This window comes from Schistocerca piceifrons, unplaced genomic scaffold, assembly GCF_021461385.2.
Source record: "Schistocerca piceifrons isolate TAMUIC-IGC-003096 unplaced genomic scaffold, iqSchPice1.1 HiC_scaffold_954, whole genome shotgun sequence".
In the NCBI taxonomy this organism is placed as follows: Eukaryota; Metazoa; Arthropoda; class Insecta; order Orthoptera; family Acrididae; genus Schistocerca; species Schistocerca piceifrons.
In genome coordinates, this window is record NW_025729228.1 from 542,501 (window position 1) to 550,000 (window position 7,500).

A 7,500-nucleotide genomic window follows, 5' to 3' on the forward strand; every position below is an offset into this window, starting at 1 on the left:
GATATGGCACCAACACCCACACATGTCCTATACAACGGTGCACCCAACATCACAATAGTACCTCCTGTCACAGCGCACAAACAATGACATGAGTCAAAGACACAGGTCTGACACAAGCATAGAATTGGAGCGCCGCCTCTAATAAGCCAAAGGTGCATCCTGACGTGACAAATCTCATCATGTCACAAGCATTCACTTACTATAATCACTATCAACGAACCTGCCGCCCCCGCCCCCGCCCCCCCCCCCCTACACCTTTCCTTACAACAACGTGTAACCTAACCTAACCTATGTTGTACCTTAACCTAACCTATGTTGTGCCTTAACCTAACCTATGTTGTGCCTTAACCTAACCTATGTTGTGCCTTAACCTAACCTATGTTGTGCCTTAACCTAACCTATGTTGTGCCTTAACCTAACCTATGTTGTGCCTTAACCTAACCTATGTTGTGCCTTAACCTAACCTATGTTGTGCCTTAACCTAACCTATGTTGTGTCTTAACCTAACCCATGTTGTACCCTAACCTAACCCATGTTGTCCCCTAACCTAACCCATGTTGTCCCCTAACCTAACCCATGTTGTCCCCTAACCTAACCCATGTTGTCCCCTAACCTAACCCATGTTGTCCCCTAACCTAACCCATGTTGTCCCCTAACCTAACCCATGTTGTCCCCTAACCTAACCCATGTTGTCCCCTAACCTAACCCATGTTGTCCCCTAACCTAACCCATGTTGTCCCCTAACCTAACCCATGTTGTCCCCTAACCTAACCCATGTTGTCCCCTAACCTAACCCATGTTGTCCCCTAACCTAACCCATGTTGTCCCCTAACCTAACCCATGTTGTCCCCTAACCTAACCCATGTTGTCCCCTAACCTAACCCATGTTGTCCCCTAACCTAACCCATGTTGTCCCCTAACCTAACCCATGTTGTCCCCTAACCTAACCCATGTTGTCCCCTAACCTAACCCATGTTGTCCCCTAACCTAACCCATGTTGTCCCCTAACCTAACCCACGTTGTCCCCTAACCTAACCCACGTTGTCCCCTAACCTAACCCACGTTGTCCCCTAACCTAACCCACGTTGTCCCCTAACCTAACCCACGTTGTGCCTTAACGTAACCCACGTTGTGCCTTAACGTAACCCACGTTGTGCCTTAACGTAACCCACGTTGTGCCTTAACGTAACCCACGTTGTGCCTTAACGTAACCCACGTTGTGCCTTAACGTAACCCACGTTGTGCCTTAACGTAACCCACGTTGTGCCTTAACGTAACCCACGTTGTGCCTTAACCTAACCCACGTTGTCCGCTAACGTAACCCACGTTGTCCGCTAACGTAACCCACGTTGTCCGCTAACGTAACCCACGTTGTCCGCTAACGTAACCCACGTTGTCGCCTAAACCTGCTCTGTAATTGTTATACGACTCGTTCAATTAGTGTAGTGTTGCCCACCCGCAACCCTCGCAATATAGTTCGCTACTCGCACTGCCCGCTCCCCTGTGTATCGCTTCATGTTAAACACCTTGCAAGTCTTGCTGACTTTCCACATGCTCCTGCTGTACACTGTAATGTGGATGGCAGCAGGACGTACATGCCGCCCCCCGCCCCACCCCTCCCCACGTCCCCACCTTGCCCCCTGCCTTCGCAAGCTGGTTGGTGAGAAGTTTGCATGTTCAATGCCCTTCGCATGCGACGTACTCAGGCTACGTTGTGGTGCGGCCTGTGTCAACTGTCCGCTGATGTCGTACGCATAAACCACAATCTGTACTGCACATTCGTCCTTATGTACTGAATGATACATCGTGGCACATGTGTGACCGTACAACGACTGCGCCCAAAAACGGCGGACCATACAGTGCAAATATTGTGCACGCAGCTACGTGTCGTCTCCCTATGAGAGCTGGATTGCAGTGTGGTACGCCATAGAGACGTGTGGGAGGAACGGACGCCGTGGATGGCGATCAGCATGAGCTGTCTGTTGATGTATTCGGGCCTAGTCGTCTCTCCTCAAACACCGTGATAGCATGGTGCACCGCGTTCCATATCTGCGACATGCTACAGAGGCCGGTTGACAGTCGTTCGAGCAATGGACATCGCATACGTACGGGGGCCACCTTCCACGTATTGTCTAGGCGTGCACATTTTGTTGCGTGTATGTGGGCAGACGTAGTGTGGCGTGACACCTGACACAGGCATGCAATAATCGTTGAAGTTGCTAATGGCGATGGACGCCTACGTTTTCTGGTGAAGTTACGCAAATGAAGAAATGGTAACCCGTTGTGGTGCGGTTGTTCTCGCTAGGGGTGAATCGGTGATGGCGACGATAGGTTGAGGTACTAACCGGTTGTTCCAGCGATACCCACCATGCCGATGAAACTGAACGGCATCTGGGTGTGAAGCGATACGCGGCGGTGGCTGGGTGGGACCGTCCCCGGCCGGTGAGGGGGCGCCTCCCGGCGTGCTGGCCGCGCGGTGCGTGGGCGCACGCGCTACAGCCGGCTGGTGGGGGCGGCCAGTGGCAGGCGCGCCGGCCGACGGACGCGGCAGGCGTCGCAGCTGCGCGCCGGCGCACCCTGCGCGCGGCGCCGTGCGGCCAAAGTAGGTCCTCGCGGGCCCGGTGCGAAGCGCGGTGGACATCTTCAGTGTGCTGGTCCGATTGAGGACTGTGTGCGTTGAGGATGCGCCGCCGCCCGGCGCTCGGCGCCGCGACGCCGTCTGCTGCTCGGTCGCCCCAGCGGTTCTCGCTGGTGGTTTGTATCGCAGCTGTGCGGATGTGTTGGCGCGTGCGCTGTGCTGGGAGAGTTCGCTTCGGCACCCAAGTGGGGCTTTTGTCCTTCTGTGGCGCTGGCGTTGGAGCTGCCGGTCACCGTAGGTGGCGCGTGTTGTCTCCCGCCGGCAATGCCACGACAGCACGCTCCCGGGCCTCTGTCGGCAGCGGCAAGCTCAGTTGGGAGCACGGGTGGTCGCACCGAAAGCGTCTACTCGCCTAACTCCGGGCGATTGCGCCTCTCTCGAACCCGACCAAGTACTTGGGACGGCGCTGCGCGCCGCCGGGACCTGAGAGGGTTTCGAGGTGTATTGTGCAGGGGAGCTCAGCCTCCTCCTGTTTGCAGAATGATTGAGCGAACGCTTGCGTGTTCGCGCGGGCCCCCGGGACACACTCCCGGGCGGCCGGCTGCTCAGCTCTAGTTGACGCAGCTCCCTGGTTGATCCTGCCAGTAGTCATATGCTTGTCTCAAAGATTAAGCCATGCATGTCTCAGTACAAGCCGCATTAAGGTGAAACCGCGAATGGCTCATTAAATCAGTTATGGTTCCTTAGATCGTACCCACGTTACTTGGATAACTGTGGTAATTCTAGAGCTAATACATGCAAACAAGAGCATACCCGACCACACTGGCATCCTGTACTTGGGAGTTCACAATCACAATCACACAGTAAAGAAGTAATATCCACCAAACATGTTCAGTACAATGAAATAAGCAGCTCAATTCCATCTTCTGACACACCATCTCGGGGTGCAATGGGAATTGATCCTCAGCGAATTTACCCCAACCTGGAGCACGCACTACAGTTATCAAGACTAGAGGAGCCGGCAATCCTCACAATAGCATTGAGACATGTGGTACGTGTCGGCCACGAGTATGGAAGAGATGTCACATTTCCAGTAATGGAGGCTGTGGACAGAATTCAGCTCAAGACAATGAATCTCCCCACCGACTTCGGAGCCCTGCGAGATCTAGTTAAAAAGGTCTTTGACAGAAGAAACGAAAAATTCGACATGGATGATCTATACTACCAATCAGTGATAAATAATGGCAGAGTAGCCCACGACTGGTCAAAATTGTGGCCAGAATCACACATCCATACATACTTCCCACGTGAGCCAACTAAAGGTAGGCCAGATAAACACCCATAATAGCAAACTGGTCCTGCAGGAACTCCGAAGGGTGGTGGAAGAGAAGAGTCTAGATGTACTCTGCTTACAGGAACCGTACTCCCAAGCGGGGCGGATCCCATTCATGGCTGCCAACTGGCAAATTATACATTCCAACGTAGACCCAAAGGCTGCAATTATAATTATCAACAAATCATTTAGAGCTACAGTCCTTGCACAGTTCTCTGGTGAACACTGCAATGTCGTGGAACTTCAAACACCCGCGGGGGTGATTTACATCTGTAATATATACTTCCAATACGGAAGAGGAATAGAGGAATTTCTAGAAATACTTACACAAGTCGCCACGGCATTGCAGGGACGAAGATTGATTGTGACAGCGGACATAAATGCAAAGTCCCCCCTATGGTTCAGTGGCACGCACGATGATCGGGGGCTAAAAGCCGAGGAAACAATCATGGCATTACAACTGGTGGTTGCCAACCAACAAGGGAACCCCCCCACATATACTGGCGGAGGGGGAGAAGGTACAAATATTGACATCACACTAATAACACCAAACCTGGCCACAAAGGTCAACAAATGGAAAGTGTGGGACAAAGTAACCACCAGTGATCATAATTTAATAACATTTTCCATTGGGGAAAGGGAGTGCCACTGGGACATGGGGTGGGAGCTGCAGCTTAATTACAACAAGGCTAACTGGGACCGTCTCGCGGAGGAGTGCAACATTCCGACATTGCTGGAAGGTGACGGAAACGTGGAAGAATGCGCCGAAGGACTGGTGCAGGCGATCACCACAGCGGTGCGGGCAGCCGTACCAACCAGGAGGAGAGCCGTAGCGGCCACCCCCACACCATGGTCGGTCGAACTGGGACAGATGCGCCAGGCTGTGAGGAGGGCAAGGAGGTACTACCAGCGGAGTGTCGTCTGGAGGGAAAAACGAAGATGGCTTCAGATCTATCGTGAAAGCAAAGAACAATTCCAACAGGAGTTAAGGGCAGTCAGACTCAGAAGCTGGGAAAGTTATGTTAAAAGCCAATTGGCTACAGACCCATGGGGAGTCCCTTATAAATTAGTACGAGAAAAGATAAGATCACCAATGGTGCTATCCACCGTCAGGGACGGGGACCGGATGACGGGCACTTGGCAGGAAACTGCTGAGGCCCTCCTCCGGGTTCTGTTGCCTGACGACGTGGAGGAAGATGAGACTGAAGAACAAAAAAGGATAAGGAGAGAAAACCAAAGGGACTATAACAATAACATCAGAGTCTACCCCTTCTCTGAGGAGGAGGTCGCTGCCCAGATCAAGGCCCTCAAAAGAGGGAAAGCTCCTGGCCCGGACGGCATTACTGCGGAAGTGGTGCAATTCCTTGCCCCCCAGCTCGTAGCTCCTCTCACTAAGTTGTATAACGAGTGCTTGGAACTCGGGAAATTCCCAGAAATATGGAAAAAAGCCAATGTAATTATCATTAAAAAGAGTCCAGACAAAGATCCCACAGAAATTAAATCTTATAGACCTATCTGCTTGTTGGACGTACTGGGCAAACTTTTTGAGAGGCTACTAGCGAACAGACTGACAGCACACCGCATGCTGTGCGGGATGAGTGACAGACAATTCGGCTTTCGGTCTGGGTGTTCTGCGTCTGACGCAATCGCCCTGGCTGCTGAGGTCTGTGGCTCCACCCCGCACAAGTATGTCGTCGGCATCATGGTCGACATCAGTGGCGCCTTCGACAACCTGTGGTGGCCCTCACTCTTTTCCTGCTTGCGGGAGAAGAACTGTCCAGGGCCGCTATATGGGTGTCTGAGGAGCTATTGTGCAGACAGGGAGGTCTGGCTATCGGCCCCTAGCGGCATAGTCAGGAAGATTGTCACCAAAGGATGTCCTCAGGGCTCTGTCCTGGGACCTCTCTTTTGGGACATTAACATGGAGCCTTTACTTGAAGATCTCAAGAACTGTGACGATGTGCTAGAGGTCATAGCATACGCTGACGACCTCCTCCTGCTGGTCGGCGGCCGAAGCCGCGAGGAATTAGAGCCGAAAGTGGAAAGAGCCCTAACTGTTCTTACGTCATGGTGCCACAGAAGCAAAATGACGATCGCACCCAACAAGTCAACATACCTACTTCTCAAAGGCCAACTGGTCAGGAACCCGACGGTTAGAATTAATGGTATACCAGTTCTTCGGCGCCGCGAGGCCCGATACTTGGGTGTAATCATCGATGAGAGGTGGAGCTTTGCATCACATATTGACACCGTATCACAAAAATCATTGGTTCTATTAAACAATCTTATCGGAATTGGTCACAAGCGGTTTCACCTCCCTCCAAATTTAATTAAGCTATATCACAACAGCATCCTGACCTCAATAATAGGATACGGATCTGGAGTCTGGGCACACAGACTCACGAGGGTCATGCCTGCCATGGCCGTAAGAAGAGTGCAGCGGAATATGCTTCTACGTTCAGCAGGGGCCTATAGGACAACACCGGGGGGAGCACTGTTAGTGTTAATGGGAATCTGTCCATTAGATATAAAAATACGTGAACAGGCTGCCTGGTACTGGGTACAAAAAGAGAACAGGGACAAAATCAGGGAAATACTTGGGGTTTTTGCAGGGGACAAGTACACCATTAAAAAGAGGGGGCTAGAACTATGGCAAGATCAGTGGAATAATGAAGATACAGGTCGTAGAACCTATGAGCTGCTACCGGACATAGAAGAAAGAATAAAACTCACATTTTTTACGCCAACGAGAGGAATGCTGCACTTTCTTACTGGACATGGACCATATCCAACATACCTATGTAGGTTTGGGAAGCAGGCTACACCAGCGTGTGACTGTGGCGCAGTGCAGGGCACCCCAGAACATGTGGTGTATGAGTGCCACCTCTTCGATGATGTAGCCCAAGAGCTAAGACAACAGCTACCAAATAACGACACGTACCACTTGTTAAGGCGTGAAATCACCTTTGACATCTTAAACAAACTTACAGATGAAATATCAAAAAAGATACTTAAGAACTTTTTAAGGGACAATCACCACCATTAAAGACAAAACTCTCACCAATGTTGACTAGTGCACCCTTACTGTACCGCCGGGCAAGGACTGGCCAGCTGCCTCACGGCTGGAATCCGCCTTGCCCTGGACTAGGAGGGAGGGGTGTACATAAATACCGGACTATGACGCACACCGATTTTGACACTTAGTTAAATTAAGTTAGAAGTAGAAGATAGGATAATACCTCAGAATACTCTGCAGCGACACCAAGTCAAGAGCCAGCTGAGTGCCAGGGGCACGCCCACTGGGATTAGCTCAGTGGGCCTGGCTAACAACTAGTAGGTTTATAGTAGCTCTGGCACAACTTGTAACGCTGCAGGTAGCATGTAGTTTCCCCGTAGATTAAGCTTAGAGCCCTATAGCGGTAATAATTAGAGTAAATAATAGAAATAATAATAATAATACTACCTGAAGTGTAAACAACATTGCTGCATTTAAATTGTATCATACTAGGACCCACTAATGAGTTAGGTAGTGGGTTATGATGTATAATGTAATGTATTGAATAAAGAAAATTTTTTTTTTAAAAAAAAA